This window comes from Poecilia reticulata, chromosome 4, assembly GCF_904066995.2.
Source record: "Poecilia reticulata chromosome 4, P_reticulata-male-v2, whole genome shotgun sequence".
In the NCBI taxonomy this organism is placed as follows: domain Eukaryota; kingdom Metazoa; phylum Chordata; class Actinopteri; order Cyprinodontiformes; family Poeciliidae; genus Poecilia; species Poecilia reticulata.
Window position 1 is genome coordinate 24,155,422 of NC_088833.1, and position 25,863 is coordinate 24,181,284.

Here is a 25,863-nt window from a genome sequence, read left to right on the forward strand (position 1 = left end):
GAGAGGAAATGGCACAGAGAGTGAGGGAGAGAACACAAACAGGGAAACTAGGAAAATACATTAAACTTTAACAAAGAATAATCAAATACAAGGAATAAATAAACATAATCTAGCTACAATAACTAAGAATTTGTCTCACAAATGAGTCAAAGTTCAAGTGGCATGATGTGCAATGTGCAGTAATCCAATAATTATTGTTACAGTTTTAATGTACAGTATCAGTCCAACCTTTAAAAAAAAAAAAAAAAAAGTTTCTAATTTACGCTAAAATATCGGCAGCTGTGGTTCCCAGAATTTTACTGTTTTGATACGGCAAAAAATTCTGGCAAGCACAGCTGCTGGTATTTTACCGTAAATTAGTTGTTTAGATTTTTTTTTTTTCCAGTGCTGAAATATTGTTGCTGTAATCCTTATTCTGGAGGAGTGAGATGTTATTTAGCGTGTCGTCTCTGCTCCAGCCCCAGTAAATGTTTCTACGTCGGTTCCCGAGCACAATTTTGTTTTTCTTCGTCGAAACGGCCAAATATCTCACACCGCAACAAGTTAGCTGAGCTCAAGTTTACTGGAATCAAAAGGGAGACTTGTTTTTTATTTCCATTCCAACTCCTACAGGTGAAACTCCTAATTGACATTGTTTACATAAATTTGCTTCGTCAAGAAGAAATTACAAAGCGGCACCATGCACCGTCATCGAGCCCCTGTATATTTTAATACCGCTCACTTGCCACAGTCAGGTGTTCTGTGGGGCGTTTCGGGTTGTTTTTGTTTACCGGTTTACCTGAAATGACCCACTTTCCCAGCATGAATAATTTTTGAAAAACTCCACTAACTCTCTGGCTCTTTCTCACCTGGGATTTTTGCTGCAGCTCACAAGAAAAAAAAAGAGAGAGAGGAGGGGGGAAAAAACAAAAAAGGTGCTAATGTGGAGAAACCTTTGACCTTTTCGAGGTTTGCACTTTCTGCCCACCTGCCCCCCGTGAGCCTGCAGAGATCTGAACCGTCTTGCGAAAAGAGGTTCGGTTCGAGCGTTTGTCCTCTTTTTCACACGCCACACCTCTTCTGATCAGCCTGAGAGGGATTCCCAGCGGCTTCACGGTTAGCTGTTGCCCCTGTCTGCACCGTTATCACCTCCCACCTCCCCTGCGGTTTTTGCTCTGCCCACGCTGTGGGGATCAAGTCACTGCTCATGAGTCAGTTGAGTGCAATCATGCTGACACGCTGTGGTTTGTTGATCTTTACGGTCTCCCCGACGAGAATCCATATGGAAACCTACAGCACGTCTCGACCAAAACCAGTAGCGAATGCAAAATGCAAGAGCCGCGTTTTTTTTGTTTTTTTTTTTCTTCATTTTTTTTTTTGCAGAAGTGAAACTAAACGGAGCACGGTTTGGGCTGCTTGGTCTTAATGTGCTCGCAAAATGTGCAACGCTGAATCAAAAGTAATGCAACAAGACTGTTACGAGAGTTGGATGAAAGAAGAGACAAAACTTCAGCTGAAGTAAAAAAAAAAAAAAATGATATTGAGGAATAAAAATATATTCCTGCAAAACAAATAAAACGTGTTCTTTTCGGTTCCAATTTTTTTAAACGCATAGATTGGGTTACTTTAACACAACTTCTAACAAAGTAGTTGGGTTTTTGTATACACAGTTGAACAATATTTGTAATTCTGATACTTATAAATTTAGTTCTGCAGAAAGTTTTCTTAGAGTCTGGTTATAATCTTAGGGCAGCACACCAAGAGCCACAACATTCAGGAATCTTATTACGCTGTTGTCATATGCATTTAGAGCCACAATAATTCATACCCACTGGTGAGGTTAGAGCTTTAATTTTACCAACATTTTTCTTCTGTCTGTACCTAACATTTACAGTTTGGGTTGGACCAGCCAAAGTTACCGACTTGAATATTGCAGAGAGCGGAGAACACTGACGATTAGGGTGATGGCGAGGAGGGCTTCCAGCGAGAAGTCATCAAAACCAAAAAATCAAAATGAGAGTAGAAACACGCCAAAAGCTGCTCATCTGTTATGAAAACGTAATCTTTGCAATGCTAATGTTTCCGTTTCTCTCGGTCTTTTGCAAAGACTACAAATAATATTTAAATGCCATTATGCAGATCTTTTGTTTGAGTTTGATTTTCATTTCCTGTCAGAAAACAAACTTCTTGGTTGAACGGTGATACATTTAGACCAAAACCTGTCATTGTGTGTGAGGGGTGCCGCTACGAATGAAAACTAAAAGACAGATTGGAACAGTTCAACTTTGAGAAGAGAGGGTTATCTCTAAAATGGGTTTATTCCCCTTTTAAAACCAGACTAAGTTGCAAGAGAGCTCCCTGACCTTTAAGAGGTCACACTTTTTCATCTGAGTGACATTACATGTGGCAGAGGGAATCCCACGTTTCATACAAACTCACACACACTCACACGACACAGCAGAGTGTTCTGCAGCGAGCTGACACGGACCCCACGCACCGACTGTGGGCGGACGGTTACTCGTCACTGAGCGTCGGTGGGGGGGGGGCTGGAAGGGGAGAGGAAAACCCTCTCAAAGTGTGCGTGTTTGTGTGAGAGCTGAGGTCGCAGGTACGCGGCAGACTGGAGCTGCTGAGAGTCTGGTGGTCTGCGTCACACCCACGCTTTCCCCCTTCTGTTCCGAAGCCGCGCTTGCTTGATTTCAGCATTATTTCGCCAGAAAATCCTTCCATTGCATCAGACGCACACGTAGCGCTGGGTTACTCTTAAACCGACTGATGCCTGGAGGTCAGCCATGTCTACATCAACTACAGCAAACACAGGGGGAAAAAACCCTCAACTTATTTCAGCCTTGAAGACAATAGTGTCCCCTCATCACTGGTTACCAAGAAATTTTATTGTTTCTCTTGCAAACATTTCCGTACTTCCCAGCTTGAGTTTCACTTTTTGTCATATTGCAGCCTCAAACATTAATACATTTTTGTTTGCCTTTTATGCAGATAATTGCAAAGTGAAGGACAAAAAAAAAGAAGAAAAAAATGCATTTGCATTCAGGCTTCTTTATTGTCATACTCACAAATAAATTGTCCTCAGAAGTCAAATAATTTATGTAGTTATGATGTGTGTAAGGAGATGCAGAAATCTCCTTACACACATCGACAAACATATCGACAGGGCAACTATTAGTCATTCTCTTCATAAATCTGAATATATGTGGTGGGAAATTAACACTGTGCAGAATAATCCCCGTGGTGAAACATGGCGGTGGCAGCAACATCCTATGGGGATGCTTTTCTTCAGTGGGGAGAGGAAAGAGAATCATGGCAGAACCAAAAAAAACAAAAACAAAAAAGCACTGTGAAAGGATGAGACCATCCAGCAGGACAACATTAAAAAAAACTTGAATCAAACACATTCATGTGCTTGAATGGCTCAGTCAAAGTCTGATCTGTGGCTATAGAAGCTAAAACATTAATGCTCAAAGATGCTCTCCATCCAAACTTAACGGACAAACACTTCAATCTGTAGGAGCTGGTAGAGGTGTGACCTGGACCTGCACCGGGGTGAGATTGAGTGATGAAGATAAACGCTCTTCACAGTTTGCCGATTTTTGTTTGTAAAACAAAAATCGGCGTGTGTCATTATCCTTCTACGTCTACAATTACAAGGTACATTGTGCTGCTCCATTGCCTAAAATTGCAGCGAAATATGTGTTTTGTACTCTGACCAATTATTAAAAAGTTCTGGGGTGATGAAAACAATCAGATGTTGCAGCCTCTCCCCGAAACACTCAAGTCCTGCAGAACCGAGAGCCGCCGTGCCCGTTGAGCGCGGCGGCGATGCGCGGTGGAGGGCGTGACGTGAAGCTCGGCCGCGTCCCGGCTGACGGCCTGGTCAACTCGGATCCCCCCCGCGGGCAGAGGGGGCCCTGTGGAAGGCCTTCAGCCCCGTCCCAGTCAGATGAAAAGAAAACAGCTCCAGTTCAGGTTCCACATGTCGAGGCGAAGGTTGAAAATGTGTTTTAGATTTAGATTTCCCCCCCCCCGCCACCCGCTTCCTTCTCCTCTTCGGCCCCGTTTGATTGTGAGCTGGAAGAGAACAACCCCGTAAGAGTTCTCATGACACCTCTCGTCGTCCTGGCTTAGTCCAGGGTTGTTTTTTTTTCTTCCTCTGTTAGAGGAGAGTCTGGCCTCAGATGATGTAGTCCAGCATATTTCGGTTTCTTCCTTCCTTCGGGGTAGCGGGGTTGGGGTTGGCTAATCCACCTCTTCAGGCTTCCTTCCCAGAACGCCGAGACCTTTCTAAAGAAAACACCTCCGAAATCCCTCCACCTCTCTCATTAAAGACAAGGGATGAACATGAGGTTGATTTTCTTAATTCAATTTCAGCCGGGGGAAACTGAGCCCTGGCCACGGCTCTGCGAGCCCATGATGAAAGAGAGGCAGGAGGAGGAGGAGAGAGGCAAAGCACTTTAAGTGAACAAAGATGGATCTGTCACATGCTCGCAGCTCTGATTTCCAGATACGTGAGCAACATTCAAAGGCAAACTGATCGCCAAGTATAGCAAAAGTGTTAAAAACGCTCACGTCGGAGCCTTTGGGTACAAGAAAGTTCATTCGATTCTGCTCCTCTGCTATCTGCGTTCTCTCTGACCCAGTGAGCAGGATTTGAAATTACAAGCAGATGAGTCCAGATAACGGCGTAATGAGAGAGGAGCCCCGCAGGTGTAGCTGCCTTGAAAGCACAGCCGTCTACCTCCTCTCACGTGCAGAAAATGTCCGCATGTGCTCGAGAGTTGCGTAATTACCCAGCAGGATAATTGCATGCCAGGCAAATGACAATCCTGCAGAGTTAAACACAGTTCTTAAGTGCATGTAATTCAAACACTAACCCACTGTGAACTCCACGGCGCTGCCAAGCTGGACCGGTTCTCTATAATCATAATTGTCGTCATTTGGATACAGAAAAGGGAGAAGATTCTTTCTTTGTTAGTGCGTTACATAAACGATGCCCCGGCGGCACCTGGGAGTCGAAATAGATGCGCGCCGTTGCGATCGGCTGCCTGGACAGAATCCAGGAGGCTTTTTTTTTTTAAATGCCCCCCCCCTCACCCACCTCCTCTGAGTTTCTGTGAAGTCAACAGAAACACTCGAAAGAATCCGGCCTGGTTGTCTGTCCTGCTGCGGACAGCACTGTTTGTCTGTGCGTCGGTAGGCAATCCTGGAAACCCAGTATCAAAGTTAAACATCGACAGTTTCATCTGGCAAAGAAGTTCAGTGAGAGTTTTTTTCTTAATTTTTTTTTTTTTTTTTTGGGATTATTTTTGTCCCGCTTTGGAAAATGGGCAATGTTTGACAGAGAGGCTGAATCATAACGACTGGTGAGCTGGAGTTGGAAAAAGGGCAATTCATCCTTAAAGTATTAAGTAATCTATGACTGGCTGCACCCAGGGGGGCATTTAAAAGTGCAATTGTTACTGGATGGGGCGCGGCTAAAGGGTTGCTACTGAATAACTTCATGCAGGATTAGCATCCATCTGTCTTGTCCATCAGACAGTGAGAACCAGGAAAGTCACCAGTCCATTTCAGGACCGACACAGAAACATTTGACCTTTCACCTTCATAAACATGAGAGTAACTTAGAGTCTTGTACATCCCAAAATACTGTGTGATTTCTAAACAAAACGTTCAGTTTCCGCAGGTTATACCTGAACGAATCCACGTTTGTCGTTCACCACCTAAACACGGGGTGAAAGGTGAAGAATATTAACAGATCCCTATAAGAACAGATACATATTCTTACCAGCTTAAACCCTGACCTCATGCGAGCACACAACAATCACCAAGCTCTTCTGACATTCGAGGGGAAAAAAACTACGTCTCGTTTCTGCTTTGGGAACAAAACTTTGACCACCCCAAAGATGTTAGTTTGTATCATATGTTATAGAATAGAAAATAATAGAATTTCTTACCATTTGTGCAGATAACATTACACACACATTTGAATTCTTGTGTGTTTCTCCAACTCAAGAGTAGTAAAGGCGTATGAAAAGAAAACAAAAATATATATAAGAATATAAGAAAATGGACACAGAAAACAAACAGAGCGCATTGAGTCTGTGTATATAAACATCAGTAACTTTAAAATGATCTAATTGCAGGTCAATTAGAGTGGAGCAATTAGAGTTTATTAACAAGGGAGAGTCGAGCTCAGTGGAAGTTTATTAGAAAATCATTTATGCTCTAAAAAAAATGAATGTGACTCATTTGAACACGCTCCTGCGTATCGGTGGCAGCAAAAAAAAGTAAAATTAAAACAATAAACCGAGCTCCGTTCCACCCCAGACTTCCAGCAGCCCATAATCTAGTGTAATATTTCTATACAACAAACTCATGCAGATCAAGTAAAGCGGGGCAGTAAACTTTGCTACACACTTGTTACTGTAGAACAACCTCAAACCACCGAGGGAGTTAATAGTGTTGGGGCGAACACACCGAAAACCCAGCTGACTGTAGTTCCCCTCGCAACAGGGGGGCTACTGTATTCAAACACAACCGAGACTCAACCTGAGAATGTGTGTTTTTTTTCTCTCCTCTTTTTTTCTCTCTCTCTCTCCTCTAACATCGCCAGCTGTGTTTTTGTTGTTCTTTCCTCGTTTTCAGTCTTCCTTTCCGCTTCGGAGCCAGTGCCGACAGGCCCTGTCAAACACCGCAGCGACGTCTCTTTCTTCAGAGCTTTTTCACTATTGTTCAGAGCGTGTTGAGCTGTCAAAGCCGCGTTCAAACGAACAATGCGCACGCGGACGCCTTTTCAAGTCCTCGCAACGTTGCAAAGAGAGGCCTGGAAACGCCTCATTCCACTCTCCCGCGTTTGTACCGTGTGACTTTTGATGCATGAAATAAATGACCGAGTGAAGGAGTTGAGCAGATGCTGGATGAAATATAGTGCCATAATCATCCCTGAAACACTCCTACGCCAGGATGCTTCAGCCGACCCTCCTCTCCTCTGGTGTCTCAGGGGAGCCGCCACAAGCTGCTTGGCTCCAGCGTTCTGTACTAACACCAAGGGGGTCTTCACGGGGTTTGGGGGGGACGTACCCACGCTATGATTCCCTGCGGTGGTGCAGGTACACTCATCTTCCTGGAATCAGAGCAAAACAGGGTCACATGTGCTCATAAACAAGGTATGAGCTCGCTTAATGACTCACAGTAAATTCTCAATCTTGGCTGAATTTCCACCGTATTCGGTGGAAATTTAAGCAAGAAAGTTATTGAGAAGAACAGCGAGGAAAATGACTCTCCCATAACGTCTGGTCTTATTTCCTCTCTGCACTTTGGATTGCCTCTTCTGATCAACTCGGTTAACCGTGACTTTTCTGTGAAAAGATAAATAAAGAGGAATTGCACCTGAAAAACAAAGATCGCAGAGAGCGAGCGAAAGTAATGAAGCTGTTTAAGTTGAGCTAAACGTCAACATGGGGTTCCAAGTTGTTAGCACACCAATGTGTATATTTTCTTTATTTATTTTTGAGCAAATAATAAAAAAGCAAGAATATGTACGCACACACATTTAAACACATACACAAAATTTGAATCAGTCTTTTTAACTTGTCCGAAAAGGAGGGAGAAGAAGTTTTTACTGTTTTTAACTTGCACCCCTTCATGCTATCATTTAATATACCCTATCAAAAAAAATATGTGAATGTTTTTATTCCGATGCTTTTGTGTTTAATGATGGAGCTGGATCCCCTCCAAATAAACAGGCAAGAAATCAGGATTTTCATATTGCAAAGTCATGACAATTTCTTAAATTTCAGACTTTGAGAACTGGCAGAAAAAAAGACCTGAAGAATAAAAACCAGGCATGCGGGACGTCGTCGACGGACACAGAGAATCTGGCAAAAGACCGAAAAGCTTTCAGCTACTTGGAAAGTGGATGAAAAACACGAGAGCAGGTTTAACTCATCAGGAGAGTGCAGAACAGCTGGGGGAAGACCCCCGAGCAGGTACGAAGGTGACAAACAATCACAGACGAACACAGGTGAAACAAACACACAACACAAACACAGCAGGTTCCTGCTAACCAAGAGCGAAAAACTAGCATTTAGAATAAGAATCTAAATCATTACACAAAGAGCAGGACCACTGAAGCTCTAAGAACCTCAACAAACAGACTGAACATGCAGGGAATAGTGATAATAATCAACAACCACAAATAAACAAAATGCAGAACTAATTGAAAACCACAAACACAAATCATGACGTCATTCTTTGAAATCAGTCACATCCTGTGCTTTCCTGTTCTGAGTCTTTATATCTACGTGCCACAAATGCAGTAAAACGTTTTTGCCAAGGCTTTTTAAGCTGCAGTCACACGGTTTGTTATCGTGATTAAAAAAAAACATGTTTATGCTGTTTATTTATTTTATAGAGACAATGCACAACACTCCATCAACCTTTTAAAAGGAGAGTTGCACGGTGCCAGGTTGTACCAGAAAAATGTCAATTTCCTGGACAGGTTGACGCAGTCAAGTACGATTTAGCAGATTATGACTTGGTGGCAAACCAGTTTATTAATTTACTTACATTTTTAGCGAGTCATTATTCAAATCTCACTGAAAACAAGCAAACTAAACTACAAACCAACACACAATTCATAAAACTATTTTTCAGTCTTCATCGATAACAAGTACAGATCTGCTAATAATTTTACCAAATTTGCAAATATTTTAAAACTAGATGTTATAATCTCATTTGGCAAGCTAATCCGATTTTACTCTTGTGTTATAGTGTCACTTCATTTTGCTCCCTCATAGTTATGAAATAAAAGACACTATTGTATTGAAGACACTTCCTGTTGCCGTGAGAGAATCGTCATCGGTGTAGGATTAGCATAGCATGGTTTAGCACAAATGTGCTTGAATTGACCAAAATTAGTAACTATTGTCAAGGCCCTCTCTACTTTTAGGCAATATTATGCTAGTAAAAACGTCAAATTTGAACAGCGTCTGTTATCTTCCCTGCTTCAAGTTTTTTCTTCTCTTCGTGGCGTTTTTTAAATAAATGAAAGTGTGAAATACCGCCACCATCTGGTCTGGAGTATGAACTGGAGCTAATGCCATTGATTATAAGGTTTTACGTCACACATCTGAAAATTGATTGGGTACTTTCTTAAAAATTACATCATGATTATCCTTTTTTTATTGTATGCAATTTTAATAAACAGTAAAAGATTATTAAGGCACTTAAAAATTCATACATATTCATTCATATTTTGTTCACTTAAAGTATACTTTTATTTAATATATTAAAAGTGTATTTTGGTACAAATATGTTTAAGTGTGTTTAAAGTACTAATTTCGAAATTGGTACAAGTGTATTTTTAGTATACTTAAGATTTACTTATAGGTAGTACACTTAATTAGTATACTCAAAGTGTACTTTCACAAATTTAAGTATGTTTGAATTAACACTTAAAACAGCTTCATAGTTAATGCCAACATCAACTGACTCTATGACATTGCTGACTATTTTTTTCTACTTCTAACATAAACAGGCAAAGAAGACACCCAGAAATGTTTTTCCACCCCAGGCATTCGGTCCCAATCATCATCAGTTCTTATGATGTCACATACATGGCGAGTCCGCAACGTCTTAAAATTGTAGTATTTTTTTATTTGCCATTTTTCTGTTCTCTTTCAATACAAATGCTTTCTCTGTTTAATTGCTCTATTGTTCTTTTTTGTAGGTTCCTGTAAGGTGCAGTGAACGGGAATGTTCTGTCGTTGATCCTCAGTTTCATGTTTTATTGTCACACTTAAATTTTCATGTGTTCACTTTTGATGTGTAAACTGATAATTTATGTAAAGTTCATAAAGTTGAGTAAAATAGGACAATTTTAAAATGTCGGTAATAAAACAAAATATTTGAATTACCTTGGGCATCTTGTGCAATTAATCCTTCCATGTAATTGTAGCCTAAAACAATGTAAGTACTGTAGTTATGCATGTCATTTACAAAATAGGTACGTAGAAATATTAGGACTTTCATGAGTAATTAAAATTGTAGTTTATTATCAATAGCAGAAAATCAAAAATAAAAAGTGTAAATTAAATACATTACTAATATATTAATAGTATATTTAAAATTTATTTGAAGTAACCTATATTAAATATATTTAATATAATTCTGAGACAGAATTATTACACTCAAAATATAATTATATCAAAATATAATAATAAAGCTCTGAAATATATTTTAAAAGTATACTTTAAGTACACCAAGTACACTTGAAGTTGTTCCAAAAAAGTACGTATAGTATACTAAAATATACCATTAGTTGTAATTTAATACTATTTAAATACTACTAAATGTACAAAGCACACAATTAGTTGTTCCAAAATAGTACAGTTTAAGTACATCGATAAAAGTATACTAAAGTATGTTCAAATTTAGTATACTAAAGTATACTTTCTTTTCACCTGAGAAATACCAGGACTTTTTATAGTTTGCTTAAAAAGTCCTCTAAAGCAAGCAACAAGGACTCTTCATGGGAGTTCATGTTGTGGAGAACCGCAGACGGTGCTTTTAAAGGTCGTGTTGGCTCAAGTGGCTTTTCTTTGAAAGATGCCAGACAGGAAGGTGGGTTGAGAGAGGTGCAGCAAAGGTCATCGGGTCGGGACTCGAACCCATGGAACCTGTGTCGAGTACTAAGACCTCCAAATTTGCTGCACTCTCCCCCTTTGCCACCTCCGCACCCCGAGTGCTGCCACACTTAAATCAGCCCTTGGTGTACCAAAGCCTTAAAATAGACGGAGGCTTGATGAGTCCGAGAAGACGGTCTTTACTGAAGCTCTGTCAGAGTGAGTGTTGGGAATTTTCACATCTTTCCCTCCATCCTTTTTAAGATGTTTTCACTGTTTCTCCAGCTCTTGTTATGGATGAGTTGAAGTCCGTTCCGGAGGCCGTTTTCTGCCACTAAAGATCAGTAAAGCACCTGCCTGAACTGGTGGCATTTTCACTTGTCTGGAGGGCAACAAACAGATGCAGGCCACCCCAAAAACAGAAGTCATGGATCACTAAGAAAATACATTCTGATTAATTATGGTTTTAATCAAGCCGTAATTAATCAGCATGACAATTATTTCTCAGTGTAGGGTCTTTTTTGTTTCCTTTTCTAAATGTTCGAACCTTTTTAGATCGACAAAATGCAAGTGCAATAAAGGATTATTTGATTTTACGGCTTGTTGCGTATTATTGGCTGAGTTTGACTTTACACTATGTCCTCCGGTGGTTTTATGATAAGAATCAACTCGAGTCTCCTCTGATTCACCAGACGCCGTTGCAGCTAAGGTGAGAACCAGCGTGTTTCTCTTGCTGGGCTGGATGAGAGGTAGTGGTGCCTTGAACAGACAGTTAAGACATCAAACATTTTACCACAGAAGGGCTGGAAACCAAAGATGCCAGTTGTGGTTTTTTAGACCCCATGTTCTCAGTTTCAGGCTTGAGAACCGTCCTAATAAACGTTATCGTAGCCTCAAAAATGAGTACGAAGTACATACTGTGCCTTGTAAAAGTGTTTATACCCATTAACAACCACAACCTGCAAGGAATTTGATGATAGACCAACACAAGACAGTACATAACTGTGAAGTGAAAGAAAAATGATAAAAGGTTGAGAACATTATTTTTTTGTTTTGCACATAAAAAATTTGAAAAATGTGGCTGGGATTTGTTCCTCCTCGGATTCGACACGTTTTCAGAAAAAGTTTTGCTTCGGTTGTGGCGGCAGACCTTCCGTCTCTGCAAGTTTAAACTGATATTTTCTGCTCTTGTTTATTTGCAGGATAGTCAGATGGGATGCAGACCGTCTTCTCTGAGCAGCAGTGTTCTGAACTGGGTTAGACTTTGAGTCGTTTTAACTCGTCAACATGCTTTGAAACTCCCAGTGCTCAGCAACATCTGGATGTGCTACCAGTCCAACTCTTGAATCAAATAGTTTATCTGCCTAAAGTAGTCAAAATATAATTTATTTTTATTTTATTTGAACAAGTTTTTCCACTTACTTGCTGTGTCCATCACACTTCTTTTGCACTTCATAAGAATTTCTTTCGGCCACAGGTTTATAAAAGTTATGCTGTGCACAGGTTGTCCCACCTGAGCTGTGGATCTCTGTTGTTCCTCCAGAGAAACGTGGGCTGTCTGGACTGCTTCTATGACCGATGCTCTCCGCTCGCAGCCTTTCAGTATAAGTGGACGCCCAGAGTCCAATTCTCTCGCCAAAGCTTGACATTTTGTTCTATACCCCCGACCATGCTTTGGGATATCACAGTAAAGGGGGGTAAATAAAAAATACATGCCCCACGCAAATTTTCAACACTGTTCACCATTTTCTAGAGCTGCAACGATTATTGTAGTCATTGATCTATTGATTATTTTGACGATTAATCACATTCTGCAAATTTTTCATTTGTCTTTTTTATATACAATATTAGAAACGCATTAAAATGTGCAAATAATTATATTCCTTTCTTTTAAAAAAAATATTTTGCACTTAAAGCACTAAAACATTCCTATAGTGAACACTTGATCGTTTTCATCATGTGGAAACTCAGTTCTTTCTGCTTAACTTAATCTGTTTTTTTTTTTGCATTAACTGAATAATAAACTGATGCAAAAGGTGCTTAGCAGGATATTTTTCTTTGCAGAATCTGAACCAGCTGAAGCTGAAGTTTTTGGTAGAGCATATTTACAGACAAAGATTTTTTTCTTAAATTCAAAACATATATACTTTGCACAGTTTTGGCTTCAATTACTTCTCTGAATGTGCTGCTACTTCAGCAAATGGTCTTTTTAGAGTTTGTTAATCAATTCTGAAATGCTTTGACAGTCATTTCAATAATGGATTGATCACGACCATTTCTCGTATTATCATGGGCTGGTCTGTCAGATAAAGTTCATGAGGTTCGTCTTCGCCATGTAGAAAAAGAGGAAGCTGAAGGGCTGCGAATATTTTCACAAGTTGCAAACTTCACACTCTTCTTTGATATTTCTTTGACAGAGTCGCAACTATGATGGGTGTCCTGCTACTCTGTCACGGATTTGTTTGCGAATTGGTCTGCTGCACACCCACAGGCCACTTAGAGCCCGTTGCCCTTTGACTTTCAGGAGGGGTTAACTACGAGAATGAGAGGGTCACCGAGAAGTGAAGGGTTAATTGTCGTCCTTTTTCACGAGTAATCGCCAACATCGCCCATGCTTAGTGCCTCCTCCCCACTACGAGTCTGTCAGCCAACACACACACACACACACACACACACATTGGACAGCTCCGGCAGCTTCGCCGTCTTCTGGAGAGTCCCATATCCCTGCCTCCAGGCGAACAGTCCCCCCTTTTTATGGACAGATAGATGTTCTTCTTGTTTCCTGCCGCATGTTCAGCATACCACAGAGAGCTGGAAGGTCAGGCCTTGCCCTAGCCTCTCCCCTCATTACTTGATTTGGACCGTACCCCTCCCCTCCCCTCTCCCCCTCCTCTTCTTCCCCCCTGGGTTCACCCAAACACACAACAAAACCGCCGTCTCAGAAATGCAGTCGCAATGTGACCGAGTGCCGCCAAGGACACCAAGAAATGAACAGAGTGATCCGTAAAAGAAAAAAAAAAAAGGAAAAAGAAGGAATAAAAATCAAAGTAATTCACTTTATTGGAGGGCTGAAGTTTATCATCCTGTTTCCCCCCCTGTTCGTTTGAAGGACGGTTTGGGGTTGTTTGCACGTCTCCGAGGAGAGTGATGCATGCGTTCATGTGGCCGGGTGTGATTAGAGGACGGGATGGAGCGCGGCAGGTTAGGAGGTGGAGATGGAGAGGCAGGGGAAAGCCAGGTTGGGACAGGAGGGTAATTGGCTGAGATGAAAAATGAGAGTCCTTGACCTTTTGTTACCCCGAGCGATCGCTGATAGCTTGAGAGCACATCCCCGAGCCCCTCCCTCACCCATAAAGATCTTTAACTAGAGGGACGGAGGTAAAAAAAAAAACAAAAAAAACAAGGAGGGCTTGTTCTTGGGCGTGGTGGTCTTTAACTGTGTGTGTGTGTGGGTGGGTGTGTGAGAGGGTCTCAGCTGTCTCAGGATCCATTAGTCACTAATAGGGCTGTCACTCTGGGCTTTTAGCTCTGCTTGTTAGCACAGCAGACAACCAGCAAGTCCTCACAGATGTTTCCATTAGCATTGTTCTCCAACCAGGCTGCTCCAAACAGACACAGGTCCCACATGCGAGGTGAGAGTCCTGCCTCAACCACACACACACACAAACAAAAAAAACCCTGCCAAAGAGCAGCTTTCCTGCGGTACCGATCGGCAGCTGAATGGGGGCTTCGTGATCTATTGTAAAATACAGTTGTAGCATAAATTCCCCAAGCGCCCCCGTTTTGACCTTCGGTGTAAATGTGCTGCAAAGTGACAGGTGTGTCTGTTAATTAAAGCTCAGCGGTAATAACAGGGAGGCAGGCAGGAGTGGCTTTTGAAAAGAACCGAGGCCCGGAGGGTAGAGGATAACCGGACCGGGTTTACATTAAGACTGAAGAAATCTGTTTTTTTTAAACAGACAAAAAGTTTATTTGGTAAAGATAAACATTTAGGAAATCCAGTTTTGACAACAACAAAAAAGATAGAAGTATGTTTCTGTCAAAATGTTCTGTGAGAGACCTAAAAAAAAATTTATATAAAAAAACTGGCATGCATTTGTATCCATCCATGTTGAATCTGATTTTTGTCAAAATTTTGAACTAAATCTTTATATAATCTCATGGAGGCTTCTCCAATTCATCTAAAAAAATGGAAAGAACCTTTGTATAAAAAGTGTTAATGAGATAGTATTAAACATTTTTGTTTGCCACAAGTTGTTTGAGGGAGCGTCGGAAAACCAACGCCTGACACCAGTTCTCTCATAAAACATGATGGTGGCAGCATCATGCTTTAGGAACGCTCCACTTCAGTGTTGAGGGGAAGATGGATGTCACGACGTCACAATTATGCTCTGTTCTGGTTGCAGCTTGACACGGTGTGAAAAGGTTCATTTATTTCAATCAGACAATAAAATCTAAATACATAAACAAGCCAAATAGTCATACCAATTTTACAAACAGTTCAAAAAGGAGCCAGTAGTAGATAAAACATCCCTCGTACAGTCATTTAAGTTTCTCCACACCCTTAAAGTATCCCCACATTAAAAAACTCAAACCTCACAGTCTCATTATTGACTGTACAATTACTTTCACACTAACATCCATAGCAGTTTTGCCCTTTGAGACACCCATCACACAACTGTCATGATGTAGTGATTAATAAAGAGTTTAAAAAAAAGAAGAAGAAAACAAACTTACCAAAAAACAAAAGCGTGGAGAACACAGGGAGCAGAGTTCAACAAAAACAGGAATCAGAAACAAACAAAAACAAAAGCCAGGAGGGTAAACCAGGGAAGGAACGTGATTTAACGAGAGGAACCAATGAGGATTGAGAGCAGCAGAAGTGTTTAAATACTGCCAGGGTGAATGTTGGAACCATAGACCTGGGCTGATTAGCTAACAGGTTGCAGGTGTGAGGTGAGAGAATGAATCTAACTAACAAACAAGTAGACAAAAGCAAACTAGAAGGACTAAGAAAGGACCGAGCTAAAGCAAAACAGAAACAAAGCTGATCTAACCAAAGTCATTTGACTCAGGAACACAGAATATGTCAACGACAACATGTTTTCCAATCATTTCAGTATTTTAAGCTGGTTTATATTTTGAACTTCCAGTTCATCATTTTATTGTCACTTCCATAAATCTGACCCACACGCTTATATACAAAAACTCCCAGTGGTTGTTCTGATGCTTTGTTGTTGTTTTATGTCTTAAATTACAAGCCCTCTTTCTGTCACAAAACGTTTTTTGAACATTGAGCGGAAGATGACGGCTTCTTGCTTTGGACATTTGATTTTAAAAAATATATAAAAATAAAGGGTTTATATGCTCCTGATACTTTATGATTTCTTTTTGTGTGGCGTGCAGCGGCTGGACATATAAACGGACTTCATGTGTATGTTTATTACACACAAAGAAATGTAAAATGTTGTTGAACTGAAAGGTGAGCTGGTGAGAAACTGCAGTTGGGGAAAAAAAAAAAAAAAAAGTCGGGGGGATCAACAGGGAAGAGACTTTGAGGGAGAAAAATCGTGGAATTGGGCACCAGAGAGCGAGCAGCTGCGAGGAGGTGCAGGTTCTCCTTGTTAAACTCGCCGCCATATGGATGGCATCTGAGCCGGTTCTGGGGGTGATTTTTATAACCGCTTTTACGGTTTTACAAGCCTCCAATGATCCAATGAGAAATAACCTTTCCTACCTGCCAACGCGTGACCGTTGAGCTCACGAGGAGGAATAAATGCAAACACTGTCCTGCGCTGCGTTTTACATCTGACCAGACGTTTGGACGATCTTCAGGGGCGCAGATGTTCACCTGTCCTCGCCCGTTCTGCTGCTTTTCTTTGTGCACCGCGCCATCCATCATCCGGTCCTTCAGGGGTCTTATGGACGATTAAAGGCTCACGGAGAAATAAATCCATTTAAAGTAAAAACAAACTGTGCTGATTTCGGTTGTCTTTTTTTTTTTTGCTAACCTGATGGATGTGCTGCAGTAGCTGAAGGTAAAATAAATACGTTCGGCTGAAAACTGAAAAAGCGCTTCAGTCTGCCCAGAGTGGGCCATCATGTGTATCCCATTACTTGGCAATTACAATCAGATTTAAGTGTTCAACGGCAGATTATGCAACATTGAGCGACAATAATTGCTGTATTTTCAAGATATGCGACATAATGTTCAGCGCTTAATGACGGCTGTGCATATTCCTCAAATCGTTAAAGGAATCAAGTCACTTCTCGGCGAAGCCCTTCTATGGGAACCTACCCGCACTCAGACTCACGAACACACACACACACACAGAGACTCACACACACATATTGTACATTAAATCTGCCAAGAAGCTCATTGCCGCTCATGCTTTTCCCATTGAGTTCACTGGGTTTCGCCGCCGTTGTCATCCGAGTTGTCGAGGCTCTCAAGCAAATTGCATTTCTCAGGCTTTTCTCTCAGCGTTTGAACTGGAAATCTGAAGGGGATCAGGTTTCCACTTGTGGGGGCCGGGGGAGGGGGTCGGAGAGAGTGTTCTCTCTTCTCGTCCCGCGTGAGACTAGAGCGGACAGACAGTTGGTCCACGCTCTGCTGTCTGTCAGCAAGTGTCAAAAGTCTGACACGTCCAACAAGTCAAAATAAAGCTTTCTCAAAACATTTCAGCAAATTGGACCACGGCGCTTTCCAACTGTGTGTGCGTGCGTGCGTGTGCGTGTGTGTGTGTGTGTGTGTGTGTGTGTGTGTGTGTGTGTGTGTGGAGCGGGTTTGTGCCTCTGAAACCTTCTGTTGATTCCCTCCATGCATTTCTTTAAACACTCTTCTCTTTAATCAGCCTATCGATCAATCAAGTTTATTTGGATAGCACATTTCAGCAGCAAGGCAGTTCAAAGTGCTTCACGTTATAAAAACGCAAAAACAAAAAGTCATAAAAACGTCATACAGTCACCAATTGAGAAACCAGTATCAAACATGGCCCTCTACCCTTCAACAATCTATAATAATTCAGAATAAACCCTCATATATATGCCATGCAAGACATATATTTACTTCTCTGGTTGGAATTGAATGCACTTCTTGTAACTTAGTGCAGTAGAGTTTTTAAAAACACATTTCTTGCTTTCGCTCTCAGCTGTTTCTGAAAAAAACAAAACAGTACGAGACATAGCATGGAGGAAACTGTCCGACCTTTCTGCATCAGTTGTGAAAACAGATGCTTGAGCCAAAACATTTGGTCTATTGTGCTCCAATCCGAGAGCATCTGTGACTTTTAACGAGGTGGATCTCTGTGAACCAGCTACAGGAGGACATGTGGACACCAGAACTGTCTAAGCAAAAGACTGACGGGCTTCACCTGCACATCTGCTTCATGTGCCCACAAGTACTAGCAAGATCAGGGACTTCAGAAAGATGAAAACAGGTTCTAGTGGATCATAAGTACCCAAAACTTATATTTTTTCCCAACTTGTTGTACTGTTGGGGAAAAAAAGGTATTGCTGTACTGAAAGTACCTGATGGACAAAGCAGCAGAGTTTTTGCATACATTGTTGTAGATCAGAGCTTCCTGGGTATTCGAGGCTGAGTAAAATGAACTAGGAAATGCTGATACATGTTTAAATTTGCTGTACGAATCTCGATCCAGCACCTTTTGAAGTGCAGCAGTGAGACAGGACGCCACAGTGAATGCACAGAGGCGGGAGAGTGGCAATGTGGGGGAGCACATGTGAAAACCCCATGCTAGGAGGATGACATTTAAACAGTGTTCACGGTTGATCAAAATTACAGGCTGTGCAGATTTCATGTGATTTATGTAGAATAAAGCAGAAAACTATTAGTGAAGCACTTCTCTTGTCTTCAAGACAGTGAAGAATCCTTGGAACATTATACAAGAAAAGCAAGAGGAACACAAAACAAAATATCAACTGGGCCAGTCTGATACATGAGTATGCTTTGATCAAAACCACTGGTCTCATCGAGTCCTGCAACTTTTAGATGCGTCTCTCGTCCTACACACTTGGACTAAATGGCTACTTTACCTCCTTAACATGTAGCCAGACTCTATTCTGCTAATGAACTAATATTGGAGCCACGTATGCTGAAACAGAGACGCATCTAAAAGTTGCAGACCACCTGTCTAAACCAATCCACAGAATTATGATAAGGAAGGGAGAAGATTATATAAAGTACAAAAGTCAGTATTGATTAGAAATATTAATGAGAGAAACAGAAGGGAAGAAATAATAATGACCAGATTGAGAGTAGGTCATACCTATTTAAATAAAATTTTATATTTAATAGGGAAGAAAAATAATGATAAATGTGAAGGATGTGGTGAGAAAGAAAATGTAGAACACGTATTAATGAACTGTAGAACATATGAATCTGAAAGGGAGAATTTGACAAGAATGGTTGGAAGGACAGGGTCAAAAATTGAATCTTAAAGGAAAATTAGGAAATGAAGGAAAAATAATGGATATTTATAGATTAAGAAAAGCATTGTTCGTTTTTCTTCAAAATACAAGATTAATATATAGAATTTAATAGATGTAAAGAAATGTTGCTGCACACTTGTGTACAGTAGGTGGCGGTATGCACCTTAAAGTTGCTCGCATAATAGAAAAGAAGAAGAAGAACCAATCCACAGTAACCTAGGCTGTTAGTTTAAGGTCGTCTCCTGTTGGAAGAGAAGAGACCAGAGCACGAATGGGAACGACATTTTGAAAACCATATCACTATACTTCCACTTTACTGCAATTCACCTTTTTTTTTCCCCCCTGCGAGTCTATATCATAAAATCCTAAATGAATGCGTCTTGGCTTCTCTTTGCAGAACTGTGTTTTGGTTTTGTGCTTCATCTCGGTAGGTATTGTGAGCTGTACTTTCTCCTGAAACTGTAACTCACTTTGCATCCTCTCTAAATTGTCCCCCCAGTTGCACCAATTAAATTTCCTGTTTCGCAGAGGGACGGCCAAGAACGCGTAAAGCCCCTGATCGATAATCACGGACGGCGCATTCCCTCCACGCGATCATCTTTTGATGCTTTCCGACGTCGCCCGTCAACCGGGGCGGGATCGTAAAGGTTTACTGTTGTGTCTTCGAGTTTCAAAGCGAGAAGCCGCTGACGCACGTCGGTCCCCGAGGTGGCTGAGAAGAGCGATCGTTTTATCTCTGTGTCAGGTAACCACAACAGTGGGGGATGTGTGAGTGTTTACATCACGATAATAGAGCCAGGCCTCACCGCACTGCCTAACCTCCTCCTTCGTCGTGACGTTGTTTTTTTTTTGTGTGTGTGTGTGTGCCGTTGCCAGCAAAACTGTTCCACGTCTCCTCCACCAGCTTCCCCTCTCCTCCCGTCACGTGAAGCGTGACCTTCAGATACTGATTACAGGCCCACTTTGAGTGATTTTCTTTTGTTTTTTTTTTTCCTTTTCGTCTGTGGAAACAACAAAAAAAACACACAAAAAAATACAAGGTTGATATGAGGGAGGAAAAGGAAACCATGAAAGCAGCTGGAGTAGAAGAGAGCTTTCGAAATGTTTTATTTTTTTTCTAAGCAGAGAGCCAGTGAGTTGGGAAGGAAAAGGGAGGAGGGAAGAAAAAGAGGAGCTGGGAAGAAGGGTGGAACACACAGAAATCTGAACCGCTGCCAAACTATTGTAAGAGTAACTGCTCTGCCTGCAGCTGTCTTGGAAGTCTTTCTGAATCCACTCGTTTCCCCCTGCACATCTGTCCTCATCCCTCTTCTTTGTCTTCTCTTGATGAGGATCTGATCACCAAAACAGACAGGCCTTGTTTGAGCCGAAAGGAAATCTTGCCACACACTAATAACATGAAGGTGCACTGAGTGATGTGTGTTTAGGGGAAATTTGAAAGGATTTTTTTATTCTGCTGAAAGAAGCAAAATGGATTCACCTCCCAACCTGATGCTCGTGGGGAGAGATGGATTAGAAAGGAGGGCACTTTAAATGGAAAATGGCGGCGTGCCAAGTGGCAAAGTGGCCTTTCAGCTCTCTGCTTGTTTAATACAGACTCCTCCATTTACCGGTGTTGTTTCAGGTGAGCTCTAGTGCAGGAGTATTCGCGCTTTACCAATATAAACTTCAAAGAGTTTGTTGGGATTTTTGCACGATAAGAAGAGTTGATTTGATCGTAGCTCAGAGAGGAGGTGGAAGAAATCGAACTTTTCACAGATTATCCGTCCGACGTTGCGCTGTCGCGACACCGTGAGTTTTACAGATATGTAAAAAAACACATTCTTCATAAAAGTTACAAAAAGCTTTAAGGACGTAGCAGAGAGATCCTCCCTAACTCTGGAGGAGCTGCAGAGATCCAAAGCTCACTTGGGAGAATCTGTCAACAGCAGCTTATAACTTATGTATCCCATGTTTTTCTGCTTTTAATGATGAAGGAAAGAAAGTACTAAAAGAACTCCAAAATAGAATCCTGTTTACAGTTTGCATGTCGAAAATCGTCGACTTATAGACGCAGAATCCATTTGATTTTCAAGCCGAAACGACGCACCGCTTTGCGCCGATCCATTATACGAAATACAATTTTATACGATGAAAGTTTGTGGTTTTTGACGTGGAAAAAAAAAAAACGGGGATAACACACTCGAAGGTACGCCTGTCGCACATCTCCTTACAAATGGGCTGCGTGTGTCTCATAAGTCAAACTCCCGTCGTCCCCTTTTTGCATTCAGAGCGTCACGCTGTTTGCTCTTATCTGTGCGTCTGGGCAGCAGGAGGAAGGGCGAGCAGCTGACCGGTTGTAGTTGAGCTCTCTGTTCGCTCACCGCTCCTGGGCTGCAAATAACGTTTGCCTTTAAGTGCTGACTAAGGAGACAGACTGTGTGTTTTTAAATTATGCCTGACATAATTAAAGAAAAGAAAGGAAAGCACAAACGACCTGTCAGCTCATGGCTGCACACATCTATGCTCTTCTGTCTCAGAGTGGACAGATGTCTCTGTGAGTCTGCTCACGTCCCTACTGTCCAGACCTGCCGGCAACATGCATCCGAGTTCATTTTACTGCAAGTGTTTTACCAGGAATGAGTTTAGTGAACAGGTAACTAATGCACAGCGCCTTGCTGAAGTATTACGTCTTATCTCAACACTGCCACAAATTGTAAGGTATTTTATTGAGATTTTATGAGACGTGCCATCATAAATTCATGGGTAATTGAGAAGTAGAAGGAAAATGTTACAACTTTGTTTTCTTTTTATTTGCAGTTTTGCACAAACCATGTCAGTGAAGAAGATGTCCTGGTCAGATAAGGTCAACATTGAACTTTCTTCCCTGCATGCAAAATTCTACGTCTGAACTCTGAATGTGCTATCGCACAGTTAAAAGTCTGGTGGTGGCAGCATCATGCTGATGGGATGATTTTCTTCAGCAGGGACCAGAGGCGGGTAAAGTAGCACTACTTAAACATATTTTTACTCAAGTAAAAGTAAGGGGAAAAAAAAAAAAGAAGAATTTGTTATAAAGGCAACTTAAGTACCAAAAATCTGTCATTTAATATTTCAAATGTCCATCATCACACAGAGGAACATATAAAGCTATGTGGAAATTTTGGTATTTTAAAGACCAAAATGAAATATTTCAAATATAATTCATATTATGATGAATAATATAAATATAAATAGTTTTCCAAATCAGTTTCTTTCAATACAAAACTTATGAAACTTTAACAGAAACTGCAAGTCTGATTTATTTATTTATTTATTTATTTATTTATTTATTTATTGGTTAAAACAAGTTTTTTCATGATTTGGTGAAGTTACTCTGAGTGGGTGGGGTATCCAGACACTTTAATAAAATTACTCACGTAGAAGTAAAAATTACAACTAATTATTTTTTTTCAAAAAGGTTACTGAAGTAAATGTGAGTAAATTTATCTAGTTACTACCCAGTTCTGACAGCGACTTGTAATATGAAAAGTTCTGAATTTGTTTTGAGTGTATATGAAAACACTAAAAACAAATGAAAAATCAGGCTTCTGATTGGCTGCTAAGACAGGAAACAGCATGGACCCCGCCAAAATAAAACATCAGATTAAACGATTCTGTTCCAGCTACAAATATAAATAGTCGGACCCTCAGAGCGCAAAGTGGATAAAAAAATTATCTTTAAATTATATTTTTTTAAAGTATATAAAGATTAATTACATTTAATACAGTCTTGTGATTTTTATAGCCAAGTGTAAGCCTTTTACAGAGTGTGGTGCTACTGAACGCTGCTCACTGTAGTACAGTGTCAGTATTGTTCCGAAAGAGTTCCCCGCAGAGCAGTAACCAGAGTAGATGCACTAAAAACAAAGACCTTTATTTAGAGGAGGCTTGTTAAAATCCTGGAGCATTGTTTGCCCGGCCTAGCCTCTTAAGTGGCATCTAGCGCATGTTGTGATATTGCACTCAGTTGAGATGAGAAAAATAGTCAAAATTCCCCTCCATCATCTGTAGCCCTTTGTGGCTGATTGTCTGTGTCCTGACATGAGAAAGGCCGGCTGGGCGCGGGCCAGCTGGAGCCGCCCTCAGCTCCTCTGAGAGCCAGAGTTACAAAGGCTCACTGTGTCCGAGTGGCACACTGAAACTGCACCCTGGCAGCAGCTCCAGGCAGCACTTTAGTAGTGATTTTTTTATTTTTATTTTTTCCATCCACTGTCTTTAAACCCGATCCGGTCATTCTGGTTTTTATTTTCCTGCCTTTGTTCCTGTTTGCGTTTATGATGTCCAGGTTTCTTTTTCCATTTTCTGTTTCTCTTTCTTTCTGTGCCCGCTCCTCACCTCTGGCAGCACCTAGCGCATTATTGAGCAGACTGTCTATTTCACAACAGCTCGTCTTTTCACACAATGTCCTGTCGGCAACATGTTTTTCCATATAAACAAGACTTTCCGGCTCTGTTTACACATGTGCTTGCAGTGAAAACCCCCAGACAACAGGGTTACGTTGTCTTCATGTGAGACCGGGATTAGGTGCACTCAGGTGGAAGCGAGGCACTAATCCGCTGTAAGAAGCCTAACAGCGTGGATCCAGATGACAACTGAGAGAACGGCAAGAGTTAGGCGGTGGGGAAGTCCCTTCCTAACCCCATCCATCCTGCCGTCTTGCCATTACATCAAGCTGGTTTTAAATCTCTTCTAAAACCGGTTACTGAGCCACGTAATGCTGTTTCGGTTTGACTCTCGTCTGTCCAAGTTAACAAAGCAGGAAGGAAAATCTCACTTCTTTTGCTAAGAAAACAAGCCTGACCTCAGCAGGTTATCTGTGACATTTAACTGGATTTGTAAGATTTGTGATATTTCAAGTAATCCCTCCATGCAGGCTATGGAAATATGTCGGGCTGAACTTTGGAGTTAATCGCTCCGTTTCCTCTGGTGACAACAGTGCCAGTGTTTTTGCACAAAAAAAAAAGTGATTTTCAAAAACCCGCAGGGTCTTGCAAACGTATCAGAACTCGGTAAACGTTGACACGTTGCTTCATGTTACAAACACAAACTTCAATGTATTTTATTGAAATGGCATAATAATGAAGTGGGAGGTTTACAAACAAAAACCAAAACAAATCTGGAAATCATTTGTATTCATTTCCCCTGAGTCATATTTGGGGAAAAAAACACACCTTTGACTTCAATTACAGCCACAAATCTTCTGTGGCTTTGTACATCTCAGAACTAAAATAGATATCGAGTCTTATTGGCAAAAATAGCTCGGGGTCAGTCAGACTTGAATTGCCAGAAACTATCTGATTCTCACATGAAACAGACTGAAACAGGTTTGTAGAGTTATTACACAGTGGTGTAACGACACCAAGTCTGATGTATCGTCATGTTTATAGTGTTGTACATTATTTCTACAAGAAGCGCTACTCAAATATCCAATTGCAAAGACCTGATAATAAAATGTCTTGCTATGCTATGCATGTGTTCTGTCTGCACTGATGAAGATCTAATCAGCTCTGGATGCTCAATGCCTGAAGCTGCTTGAGCTGATTGATTACTTTTCATCTAAATTTTGTGATTACTATAGGACTCGTGCAAAGAATTGAACTTTAAATCCCTCATGGAGTGATGATTAAGTGTAGAAAAATTGAGCACTTTGAAATGTACAGCCTTCGGCCCAAATCACACACACACACTATCCACAAGGTTGGTGTCTCAATCAAGCTTCATTTCTTCACATCTTCACTTTCTTGATTTGTGCTGTAGACCGACAGGCAGGGAAAGTCACAAAAGCAAAGTGACAGCAGTGTAAGAGCTCAGTTTTGTTAAAAAGAAATGTGATGTTCAGCTGCAGCGCTCGATGGATTGTGGTCCCCACCCTTTGGAGGACGGGAAAGGCCAGATTCTGGGCAGTGACCCCACAAAGGTTTAAACAAGGCTAGAGGACACAAGCTTTCGCTCTGTGCAGCTCGATGTTTGGTATGTGCCTGTTAAGTGACTGAGTTGACCCCAGAATCGTGGCCGCTGGGTCAGTCAGAGGTGTGAAGCCACTGACCCAACGTCTAACCTGGTGTTTCAGGTTTTTCTCTTCCCAGCAGTCAAATCCAAGCACACACACACAAAAAAAGGAATCAAAGTCACACAGAGTGTTCCCTCTTTGCCATTTCCATCCTCTAAGATCCTCAAGCCTACCTGTGTAAATAAACACTCGAGTCACCTTTCCTCCTCAACGTCTACTATTTAAGATAAACACGAGGAGGTTGGAGGTGGGGGTGGGTTAATGAGGCCAAGTTTAGGGAAGAGGAGGAGGGAGTGATGGGGAGCTGGAAAGTGGGGTGGAAGGTAGGGGAGACCCCGGGGAGCTCATTATACTCGGTCGGAGAAGACGTTAACTTACCAGCACAGATTCAGGCCCACACCTCCGAATGTTTTTAACGCACACACAGAGACTTGTTACTCTCCGGGTTGTAGCGTACGCTGGTGTAAAAATCTTTTAAAGCGTGCTTATTGAAAGCGGTAGCCAAGACAGCCAACTGGTTTCTGGAGGGTTGAAGCGCCATGAACTAAAATTTCACGTAAAAACACACACACACACACACACACACACAAAGGTGACATTTGTTAAAGAACTATTCCACAAAACCTTGAAGTTAGTAGATTTTCCTGCATTGGGGGTAATTTTATTTATTTATTTTTACTTTTTCTTTTAATAAAGAAACAATTGTTTTCAATATAGGCACATGTATTTTATTATTGGCCCGTAAAATATATTTCTTGTTGT

General features: G+C 41.2%; 1 long non-coding RNA gene across 1 annotated transcript; it reads right to left on the bottom strand.

The window, feature by feature from the left end:
- Window positions 1-4,128: 4,128 nt before the first annotated feature.
- On the bottom strand, window positions 4,129-18,799 carry LOC145551493 (uncharacterized). The gene is made up of 2 exons (XR_014087342.1): window positions 15,357-18,799; window positions 4,129-7,117 (listed from the first exon to the last, which is right to left on the bottom strand). It is a non-coding gene; the product is annotated as an uncharacterized LOC145551493 (long non-coding RNA).
- Between the last annotated feature and the right edge of the window lie 7,064 nt (window positions 18,800-25,863).